General features: G+C 44.8%; 1 protein-coding gene across 3 annotated transcripts in view; it reads right to left on the bottom strand.

Moving 5' to 3' along the window:
• LOC119956911 (secretory carrier-associated membrane protein 5-like) overlaps positions 1-12032 on the bottom strand; it is an 81695-nt gene that overhangs the window by 64794 nt on the left and 4869 nt on the right. For 2 of the 3 annotated variants that reach the window (XM_038784472.1, XM_038784471.1), the window contains exon 2: positions 7017-7092. The exons of the other annotated variant lie outside the window; for it this stretch is intronic. The gene's annotated coding sequence lies outside the window, so the exon portion shown is untranslated. The remainder of the gene's footprint in view (positions 1-7016; positions 7093-12032) is intronic. 3 annotated transcript variants of the gene reach the window in all.

Below are 12032 nucleotides of genomic sequence, written 5' to 3'. Positions count from 1 at the left end.
AGAGGTAAAAACTTTCACTCCCTGGCCCATTCCCGACATCAATTTTGTTGTCCCTTGGAAAGGTACTCACTGATTTACGATTACATGAATATCATAGTTGAATTAAAGCATTAACAGCATGCTAGATGTCCTGGTTTCAGAAACAGCAAGTGGTCATGCATTATACATGGGAGCTCTTGGGAGCTTCCATTAGCCAGCTTGACATTTCCTGTGCGCACCCTCCCTCACCCCCTCGTTTTGATAGTCTGGCTGTGTAATTTGGGAGACGGTCTTCACTTGGGCCAGTTTAGCTCAGTGGGCTAGACAGCTGGTTTGTAATGCAGAACAAGGCCAGCAGCGCGGGTTCAATTCCTGTACCGTCTTACCCGAACAGGCACCGGAATGTGGCGACTAGGGGCTTTTCACAGTAACTTCATACTGGTGACAATAAAAGGTTATTTTTATTTACTTGGCCAGAGATACTTGCACGGCAGTGAATGACTGTCACATTTGGAGCTCACTTCCACACCTCCTTGTGACCAGCGACTACTTTTTTTTTTAATTTATAAAGAGCGCCCCACCTCGGCCCACCCCAACACCCCGTCTCCATGACATTGCAACCCCACTAAACCTTCTGGAAAATTTAGCTTGGCCATGGGAGGAAACCCTCGCAGGCACGGGTGGAATGTGCAAACACCACATAGACAGCCACTAAAAGCCAGAAGGGAACCTGGGTCCCCGGTGCCAGGAGGCAATAGCGCCAACCATTGTGCCACCATGCCACCCAACCAATGACTAATCTGATGCAATAAACAAGCTGTTTCCAGGCTCGGACACGCTGTTGCCTTTCTCCCCAAATCATCATCGGGCAATTGCGCAGCATTCTGGACAGGCCCCAGTTGCCTTATGTTATGGCCCATAGAGAACCCCAAAGTGTATCATGGAGTTCACCTGACCAACAAGTCTTAATAGATTGTGGTATGGGGAGCACATGGCCCACTCTACAGGTGTGGTACAGCAGAAATGGAAAAGTTTTTTTTTTAAAGCAAAACAATGTTTATTCTAATTAACCTTTTTAAAACATAGTGAACATCTTAGCAACCATCAATTCAAATACAACCGCCAAATAATACAGAGAGAGAGAGAGAGAGCCCTTCTGGCTATGACTGCAGATATCCAGCTCTGAAAACAAAACTAAAACATACACTGCAGCAAACAGCCTAAAACGAAAGTAAAAAGCTGACAGACAGCCCAGCTTCACCCCACTCTGATATCACAGATAAACACCCATTTCTTAAAGGTACTCTCACATGACGCTCAACTTAAGCTGCGCAACGTTCTCTTTTTGGTCAAGTTTCTTTTCTTCTCCCCCATTCAATATATTCAGCAACTAAACACTGTCAATGTCTTTTTTTTTTAAATCAACAAGCTCTTCTACTTATTATTTAATGACTTCTGTTTTGTCTATAGCAACACGTATTTCTGTTTTGGTGGTGGGGAGGTAAAGAGGATAGAAGATTAATCTCAATTTATTTATTTATTTTTCGTAAGCAGGATCAGGGGATTGTGAACAATACAAGGACGGACCGGTCAACACATCTTGAAAATGAAATGAAAATCGCTTATTGTCACGAGTAGGCTTCAATGAAGTTACTGTGAAAAGCCCCTAGTCGCCACATTCCGGCGCCTGTCCGGGGAGGCTGATACGGGAATCGAACCGTGCTGCTGGCCTGCTTGGTCTGCTTTAAAAGCCAGCGATTTAGCCCAGTGAGCTAAATCAGCCCCTTCAGACAAATTATGATTGAACATAATACCGATCACTCAATAAAAGGGAATTGAATCAATGAAAGTAACTATTTCAAAATGAACGTGCAATCTAGCCTATGCTGTGTGGTCGTTTGTTACAGATCAGATTGATAATTTTTGCTTTTAAAATAATCTTACGTTTTTCAGGAAAGAAGCAAAAAAAAAAAAGCAGACGGCAGGAGGATCGGCAAAACTGAAGTGTGCGTTAGTCTGCATCAAACGTAGCTCAGTGTGAAAAAAGCTAGGGCAAGCATGGAAGCTTTTAAAAGGGGAGACAGAAAATCTGGGCTCGTGTGGAAATTATGCTTTACGGAAAGTACACTGGAGTAGCTCCCAAACCGAAGTCAGTGCGTCAGAAAATGGCCTTCAAACAAAAGTTGCTGCCTCTAAAATGTACAGTTGAAGTACCTAAAAATATAGGGGTAGGCCCTAAGGCCCCCTTCAGCCAACTTCCAACATTCGATCTGATCACAGCTGATCCTCTGTCCCAACCACTTTCCTACCTGCTCCCCAAATCCCTTTAGTTCCTGAGATCTTCAAAAATCTGACCATCTTCATCTTGAGTATACTTAACGAGTATAGACTTATTCTCCTGAATTCCATTCATAACTGATCTTGAATATGCAGAAAAACACTAATTTTTATGCATCACAGCTTTGATATTTAACAGTTTTGAAGCAGATTTTTTTTTTCATTGCAAAGGAGAATAAAAGTGTTCAAAAGTGCGTTCAGCTTCGTGCCAACTGGTGCAGCACGATAGCACAGTGGTTAGCTCTGTGGCTTCACAGCGCCAGGGTCCCAGGTTCGTTTCCCGGCTGAGCCACTGTTTGTGCGGAGTCTACACGTTCTCCCAGTGTCTGCGTGGGTTTCCTCCGGGTACTCCAGTTTCCTCCCACTAGTCTGGAAAGACATGCGGTTAGGTAATTTGGACATTCTGAATTCAACCTCTCAGTATCCGTACAGGTGCCGAACAGTACCTTCATTGCAATGTAAGCCTACTTGTGACAATAAAGATTATTATTAACTTTGGATATATAACTGATGAAACTGAAAATTATTAGTCATTCTTCAGTTTAGCACACTGTCTCTTCAATTATGTTAATGTTGCTTTAATGCACAAGTTGTGTTTATGAAAGGCCACTCTCAATGAATTAGCGGACCCAGAAACCCGACTGCATTCTTTGCCGAATCCTTTGCCCATTCACTTGGTAATTTTAATTTTTAATCCAAGGTGCCTAAATACATTGCGACGAATGTAGGAATTTCAGACATATTGTATTGTGTATATCTGCTGCCGTAAGTGTTGAAAGCCTGGGTTAGTGTGTTTATGACCGCTGCAGTACTGTTTTTAAATATCCTAGCTGGGCTTTTATGGAGCCAGAGGAGCAATTAAACCATCTCAAAAAGTTTGGGCTAATAGATTTTTATTTACATCAAGAGAGTTCCTTGCGGAATAGTTTAACTAGACACATAGTGTTCAGCTAAGTAAGGTGATGTAGTAGGAGTCAGGAGTTGAAGCAGTCAGGTGCTGAGGTTCAGTTTTAATTTGTGGCTGAAAGACCGCAAGACATAGGAGCAGAATTAGGCCACCCGGTCCATCGACTCTGCTCCGCCATTCAATCATGGCTGATATTTTTCTTATCCCATTCTCCTGCCCTCTCAAGGGGAGCTGAGAAGGTTCAATGAAGAAATACAGCCAGAGATTCTGCATTATTTTGACAGGTCGGAAGCTGTCTGAAAAGATCCCTCTTTCTCAGATATTTCTGTACAGTACGTATTCCTGAGTGCTAACTGTATTTAAAAGTGGATTGGGATCAGAGAAGTTACAGTGCAGAAGGAGGCCAATCAGTCCATCGTGTCTGCACCAGCAGAAAGATTACCCCACTTAAGGCCACACCTCCAACCTATCCCAGTAACCCCACTTCACCTTTTATTTGGACACCGAGGGCAATTTAGTACAGCCAATCCACCTAACCTGCACATCTTTGGGCTGGAAACCGGAGCACCCAGAGGAAACCCATGCACACACGGGGAGAACATGCAGACTCAGCAGACAGGTGACCCAAGCCGGGAATTGAACCTGGGACCCTGGAACTGTGAAGCAGCCGTGCTAACCACTGTGCTACCGTGATGCCCCCACCCCATTGTGCTACCGTGCTGTCCCCTCAGAAATGGTTCGGTTTGAGTGGAAATAAAGATAGCAGTTGAGGGTTGTGTCACTATTGATTATCATTGTTTAAGAGGCAATTGTAATCTATTTGCTTGCGTGATGTTAAAGATATTTTAATACGGTGTTAGAAATAATGTTTGTTTTGATTTATCATATGCCTATTTGCCAAAAAAAAGGCATCCTTTTCACAGTCTTGCAAAATGAAAATAAATATTGGGGTTTCTGCCCAGTATCCTAGCCACTGTTGGAGAACGTAATAACATGATGGTACTAGGACCATGCAAAGGCCGATCCTTGTTTCTGCATTTTGTAGAAAGCCCAGAATCACAAGGCAAGCTTCCCCGCCACGTCTCAGAATTAAACACAGCAAGTGCAGCCAAATCCCAGGTCTCCAAAGGTCCACAGTTATAAAGATGGTTAGTGCCGTGCCAATTCTACAATGTGCAAAAACCTTAACTGGATCAGCACTTTTGTGGTTTAGTTGATTATCATCCATTGTGGAGAGGTTTTCTTGCTGAATAACCAGCAAAGAACACAAGAGCTCGGAGCAGGGGTGTGGTCTTTTGGCTCCTTGAGTCTGCTCCACCCATTTGGCAAGATCATGGCTGATTGGATTGTGGCCTACATCCACCCACCCGACGGCCTCCCACAACCCTCGACTCCACCGCTGATCAAGAACCTGCCTAACCCAGCCTTGAATATATTCAGTGACCCAGCCTCCACTGCTCTCTGGGGAAGAGAACACCACAGACCTTCAGGCCTCAAAAAAAATAAATGTGCACAGCTAGCAAACATAGAAACAAAGAGGGCGGTACGGTTGCTTCACAGCTCCAGGGTCCCATGTTTGATATCCGGCTTGGGTCAGAGTCAGCATGTTCTCCCTGTGTCTGCGTGGGTTTCCTCCGGGTGCTCCGGTTTCCTCCCACAAATCCTGAAAGAAGTGCTGTTAGGTGAATTGGACATTCTGAATTCTCCCTCAGTGTACCCGAATGTGGCGACTGGGGAATTTTCACAGTAACTTCATTGCAGTGTTAATGTCAGCCTACTTGTGACAATAAAGATAATAATTACAATAGAGGCCGCAAATATAAAATGAAGAAGTTTGATAGGGTAGACATCGAGAAGATGATGCCATTTGCAGGAGAATTCAAATTTAGGGACAACTATCACTTGCTAAGATTCTGGTAACAAATTCAGGAGAAACATTTTTACTCGCAGGAATGTGACACTTAAGGCAAGGAGCAGTTGAGGAGAATAGTGCTGGTGCGTTTAAGAGGATGCTAGGGAAAAGGAATGAAAGGATATGCTAAAAGGATTAGAGTCTTGTATGGAACATGAACACCAGCATAGGCCTGTTGAGCCAAATGCCTGGTTCAATGCTGTAAATTCCAAGTCATGCGGATAATTGTTGATCGAGGAGAAAATAGTGCAGAGTGCGCAGATGGTATTCATATTAAATCGCCAGCTGCAACGGAAGGAGACTGCGGCAAGTGGAAAGCTCAGGTGGCAGAGCTACAGGTAGTAAAAATATACTTGCAATGCAGCTGCCAACTGAATTGAAGCGAGAGGGAACTTTGAGAAAACAACAGCAGACCTTGTGTAATTTTGCAAAAAGAAATCACACCATCAAATATGGAAGCCCACCGGTGGTGCGGTCAGGCATTTGGGCACATGTCATGGGACGAAGCACCACAACAATACTGACCTAAGGAAAGGACCACTAATTCTGGTGACATCTTTACTGGTTATTATTTCCACAAATTTGGAAGTTCAAACTAATTTCTTCAGTACTTGTGTGCCAGCTGTGGCTCAGCTGGTAGCACTCGTGCCTCATGAAAGAATAATCAAGGCTGATGCTCCAGTGCAGTACTGAGCGACTGCTGCATTCACTCAAACCAAGGGCCAGTCTTCCTGCTGGCCATAAAAGACACTGTTACACTATTTCAAAGACGGGCAGAGCAGCCTGGTGTCCTAGCCCATATTTATCCCTCAATCAATGTTGGCAAAAAAATATTGAATTATTACATCGTTGTTCCTGTGTGTAAGTTGGTTGCCCTGTCCCTACATACAAGATTGAATACTCTTCAAAAGTACTCCATTGGCTGTGAAGCACTTTGAGATGTTTCTGGTCATGAAAGGCATTATATAAATGCCCCCCACTCCCACCCGCCCCAATCCATCAAACTTTGTTTTGGATAAACGCAACAATTGAGCATCTTCAGCAATTTGGGGCAGAGAATTCCACAAAAAAAAAAGGCAGATAGTCTCGGGTTGCTTGATGTTCACTGTTCTGAACTGGTCAAAAAATATTGCCGCAAAGTCCAAATCGTGTGGAATCAATGTTGAATAATCTTATTCACGGTAAGAAAGTTGATAGTTAATTATTGCCCATTCGCCTACCAGACCCTGCCTGTTGGTACTGCGTCGTGCTACCTGAATGTATATTGTTTGGGAATAAACTGAGCTAGTAGACGCATGATCCTTGCAGATAACAGATGGTTAACAACAGGATGCGGCCAGGATGTGTATAATTGGACCCCATCAGATTGTGTATAATTATAGGGCTGGTAGTCAGGCTTGAGACCTCTCGAGAATCCATAGCCTCGTGACGAAGGTCGAGTCTGATCACCCAGAGTCTGCAGAGAACCAAGTTACGTGAATGTTTGTCAGTTAATGAAACACTGAAAAGAAGCTCCACTGCAAGACCCAAATTACAATTTGTTGCTGAATCCTTTGTGCCTAAATCAAACACAAGTTATTCCTGTCGGACAAGTGACCCTCTGCTGCAGCATGAACTAAGTGACAGCATCCACTTACGGGCATCAACGGACTGCCGCAGTGTGCTGACGAAAAAGCTCATGATTCACTCCACCATATGCATTTGATCAAAATCGGCAGTGCTGGGCACAGGTAACTTGGCCTGGCCCGGCCCTCCCATTCCACTTCTAGGTTGCCCAATGAGTTTGGCTTCACCGATAAAAAGCAGCCCAGGATGACAGGTGAAATGTACTTTCAGAATTCAGCCAATAACTTCCACCCTTGTACCTCTGTCACGACTTACATTAAAATGTCACCACTGTGTCCTTTCCTTCTCCTTTTATCGTCCCTGGTGTGCCAGCCTCCAGCTCCTTTTGGTCCTGCAACATTTTAAAATGCAAAAGAGAAAGGTTTCAAGTTCTTTCCCAGTGTGGCTGCAATTATGGCGAGTATGGTTCCAAGGGTATAATTCACCGCGATCTGTGTACACCATCAATGGCTCTCAAACTGATTTGCAGCAATTTCCACAATGCTAATTAAGAGACCGTGCCAAGATTTTCCATTGTCCCAGAAAGCTAGCCGAGACACAAGCACACACTCTTGTTAGAGGAGTCAGCTGTGCAGTAAGCCAAAATATCAGTAGTTTTCACAATTGGTTTCTTTTGAGGTGTTTGCTTGCAGTGACTGCAGTGAGCAAAACCACTCCCTGCTGGTGACATTTCAGTGACAAAAAAAAAAACCCAAAGCGCTTCCTCTCATACCAATCGAATCAAATTTATATAGAATACACAAAATCCTTGCCCAGCGCAACACTCTCTTATCGCACTATGTTGACAAAACCTCAATTGTTACAAAACAACATATTCTCTGACTCATTGTGAGCAAACCACAGGTTATCGAATCAAAATAAAACAGGGCAGCCATTATAAGCAACAAGCACTAGATTCTCAAAATATTAGGCTGCATTACAATTGCCATGTCAGTCATTTGTAGATATGGTTGCTCTCAGTGTTGACCGATATTCTACTTATGAATTGGAGCAACAGTGGGATTTATTTTCCTCTTTCTGGAATCACAATATAAGCTCCAATGGTATCTGATCTTGCTTTCAGCAAGAAATCTGTGCCCGCTGATGACTATTAAAATAAGGTGTTTATTTCTGGTTAGATTTCAAATAGAAGTAGGACATTTAGGGCCTGTGGTATAGTTTGGTATCCATAATAAATATGAACATTTCTTACATAGGAACAGGAGTAGACCATTCAGCCCCTCGAGCCTATCCCGCCATTCAATGAGATCATGGCTGATCTGTGACCTAACTCCATATACCTGCCTTTGGCCCATATCCCTTAATATCTTTGATTAACAAAATTTTTTCTATTTCAGATTTAAAATTAACCCACCTTTTTCACTACTTTTTGACCAGTTTTAGAAGTTCCAACCAGTGGAAACAGTTTATCTTTATCTCCCCAGTCTTTTCCTGTTAATATCTTGAAGACTTCGATCAAATCACCCCTTAGCCTTCGTAATTCCAGCAATAATAGGCCTAATTTGTGTACTTTCTCCTTGTAATTTTAAACATATGTTGCAGTCCCTCAAAGGCCAATATATCCTGGTGTAAGGTGTGGTGCCCAGAACTGCTCACAGTGACTCCAAGTGAGGTCTAACCAGGGCTTTATACAGCTGCAGCATAACTTCAGTGTCTTTATGCTCCAATCCTTTATGGCATTCCACTAGCCTTTTCGATTATTTTCTGCACTTGTTTGTGGCATTTTAAAGATCTATGTACCCGAACCCAAATCTTCTTTGGAAACTGGAGCACCCGGAGGAAACCCACGCAGACGCGGGAAGAAGGTGTAGACTCCGCACAGACAGTGTCCCAAGCCAGGAATCGAACCTGTGACCCTGGAGCTGTGAAGCAACAGTGCTAACCACTGTGCCACCCAGGACCATAGATCCTTCACGAGGTGTGGTGCCCAAAGCTCCTCACAGTTATGCTAGGTATGGCTTAACTAGGGCTTTGTACACCTAAAACAGGACTTCTAGTTCGGGCTCCCAATGCTCTTGCATTTCACAAACCTTCTTGATTATTTTGTTGAAGGCAACATTAGAATTCTTACAGCGCAGTAGGCCATTCAGCCTGTTGTGTCACTGCCAGGTCCCTGCAAGAGCAATTCACCGAGTGCCGCTCTCTCACCGGGTCTACCGTAGCCCTGCAAATGTTTCCTCTTCAGATACTGCTCCAATTCTCTTTCAAAAGCCACAAATGAATCAACAACACACTCCGGCTGTGCATTCCAGATCCAAACCACTCAACTGCGTAAAAGGGTTTTCCTCATGTTGTGGCTCTTGATCCTTCCAATGGGAAGTTTCTCCCAATCTGTTCTGTCCTGGAATCGAACCCGGGCCCTCAGCGCCATGAGGCAGCAGTGCTAACCACTGTGCCACCCAGTTTTGTCAGGTCTATAACTTCCCTGCTTTCATAATCTATGCTCCAACTTTAAGTCCATATCCTAAATGCCCCCCCCCCCCCCCCCCCCCCCCCCCCCCACCAAACTGCATCTCAACCTGCCCTACCACCTTCATCGAGTTGTGCAGATATACACCGAGATAATAAGAATCATAGAAAAGTTACAGAACAGCACAGAAGGGGGCTATTCGGCCCATCTTGTCCATGTCAGCCCGCGGACACCCAGGTGCCCTTTCTAATTCCACCTTCCCGCACCTAGCCCATAGCCCAGTAGCTTAGAGCACAAGGTGCAGATCCAGGTACCCTTTAAAAGAGTTTGTCTCTGCCTCCACCACCAACTCAGGCAGCGACTCCCACTACCCTCTGCATAAAAAAGTTCTTCCTCATGTCCCCTCTACACCTTCTGTCTTATGTGGAATCTATGTCCTCTGGTTCTAGAATTCTCTAGAAACAATTTTAGGGAAACAATTTTATCCTGTCCACTTCATCTCTTCCCCTCATAATTTTGTACACCTTTGCCCCTTTAGAATTGTACTTATTTTGCATTACCTCCCTCTTCCCCCACATTCGTCCCACCAAAATAAATCACTTCACACTTTTTGGATTGAATTTCCCAATTGTCAGCTCATTCCACCATTTATGTCATGTGTTTGAGCATGGTTTACATAGAACATACAGCGCAGAAGGCCATTCGGCCCATCCTTTTGAAGTTTAACACTGTCCTCATAGTCGACAATAATTCCAATTATTCAAAATAGCGACAACTGGTCCATCAAGCTTCCCAACACCTTAAATGATGAGACAGAGTGGCTGCAGAGAAGCAAAGAAAAGGCAGCAAAACCTGCCCCGCCCGTACCCTACTACCTTGCCCGTGAAAATCAGAACGTTGATTTTGGCCTGTTGAGACACAAAGACCCTTGACAGAAACACACAGCCCTGAGTAGACGCCATTCCCGCATTGAGGGGCAGCCAATTATGACGAACACTCTTATATACCTTTTCATGACATTTTTAATTATCTCTAAACCTGGACCTCCAATATTTTCAGCTTTTCCAACAGTTAAAAAGTATCCACGGTGGTGGCGCAGTGGTTAGCACTACTGCCTCACAGCACCAGGGACGCGGGTTCAATTCCAGCCTTGGATGACAGTCTGGTGTGGAGTTTGCACATTCTCCCAGTGTCTGCGTGGGTTTCATCTGGGTGCTCCGGTTTCCTCCCACAGTCTTGCAGTTGGTCCATAGCCCTGTAGGTTAGGGTGCTGGAGGTGCACATCCAGATACCTTAAAATGAGTGGAAGGTTTCTGCCTGTACTACTTGCAGGCAGTTGGACCGATTACAACCCTCTGGATGAAAGCCTTTACCTCGCCTCCCCTATGACCCTTCCACTAATCACTTAAAATCGATGCCCCTTCTTCACTGACCGCTCGGCTAAGGTAAATAGGCCCTTCCCATATCCGCTCATTCCAGACCCCTCACAATTTTGTTCAACTCAATCAAATCTCCCCTCAGCCCACCCTGTTCTAAAGGAGAACAACCCCATCCTGGGCAGCCCGGTAGCACAGTGGTTAGCACAGCACAGTTGCTTCACAACTCCAGGGTCCCAGGTTCGATTCCCAGCTTGGGTCACTGCCTGTGCGGAGTCTCCCCGTGTTTGCGTGGGTTTCCTCCCACCGTCCAAAGATGTGCAGGTTAGGTGGATTTTCTATGCTAAATTTCCCTTGAGTGTCCAAAAATGGTTAGGTGGGATTACGGGGATAGGGTGGAGGTGTGGGGATAGGGTGGAGGCATGGGCTTGGGTAGGGTGCTCTTTCCAAGGGCTGGTGCAGACTAGATGGGCAGAATGGCCTCCTTCTGCACTGTAAATTCTATGATCCTCTTCTTTCTGACATGAGGGGACCAGAACTGCACAGTTTCCAAGTTGTGCCAAAATAATATTTTATACATTTCCAGCATAACCTCCCTGCTCTTGTATTCTATGACTCAGCCAGCAAACGATACGCCTTTAAGAACATAAGAACCAGGAGCAGGAGTAGGCCATCTGGCCCTTCGAGCCTGCTCCGCCATTCAACAAGATCATGGCTGTAACTACTTATCAACCGGTCCTGCTACTTCCAGGGATCTGCGGACATTCACTTCAAAAGTTCTCGCACTCCCTCTACACTTCTCGGTATTCTCTCGGATTTATTGTGTATTTGCTTTCCATGTTTAACTTCCGCGAATGCATCACCTCACACCTCTCCGGGTGGAATTCCATTTGCCAGTTTTCTGTCCATCTGACCTGTCCACTGATATCGTCCTGCAGGCTACAGCTATCCTCCTCACCATCAACCACACCGCCGATTTTGGTGCCATCTGCTGACGTCTTGATTATCCCTCTTACATTTACATCCACATTATTCACATGTACCACAGAAAACAGGGCACCGAGTACTGAGCCATTCGGAACTGCACTGAAAACAACCTTCCAGTTGCAACAAATAACCTTCAAAATTGCTCTTTGTCTACTGCCACTGAACCGATTTTGTATCGAGCCTGCTACATTCCCCTGGATCCTATGGGATTTAAATTTTTTTTAAACTGAAGGAACATGGGAGCAGGGGTCGACCATTCAGCCTATTGAGCCTGCTCCGCCATCCAATACGATCATGGCTGATCATGCACCCACTCCACCCCAATAATCCTTGAAGTCATTGACATTGAGAAACCTGGTCAATCTCTGCTTTAAGCATGCTGAATGGCTGAGCTCTCTGGGTGCAGAATTCCCAAGATTCATAACCCTCTAAGTAAAAAGAATTCTAATCTCTGTGCCAAGTGGATTCCCTTTATTTTGAAATTGTGCCCCTAGCTCA

The sequence above is a fragment of the Scyliorhinus canicula genome, chromosome 24, assembly GCF_902713615.1.
Source record: "Scyliorhinus canicula chromosome 24, sScyCan1.1, whole genome shotgun sequence".
NCBI lineage: Eukaryota > Metazoa > Chordata > Chondrichthyes > Carcharhiniformes > Scyliorhinidae > Scyliorhinus > Scyliorhinus canicula.
The sequence above is the reverse complement of the archived record's forward strand: the minus strand, read 5'-3'. Positions and strand labels throughout refer to the sequence as shown.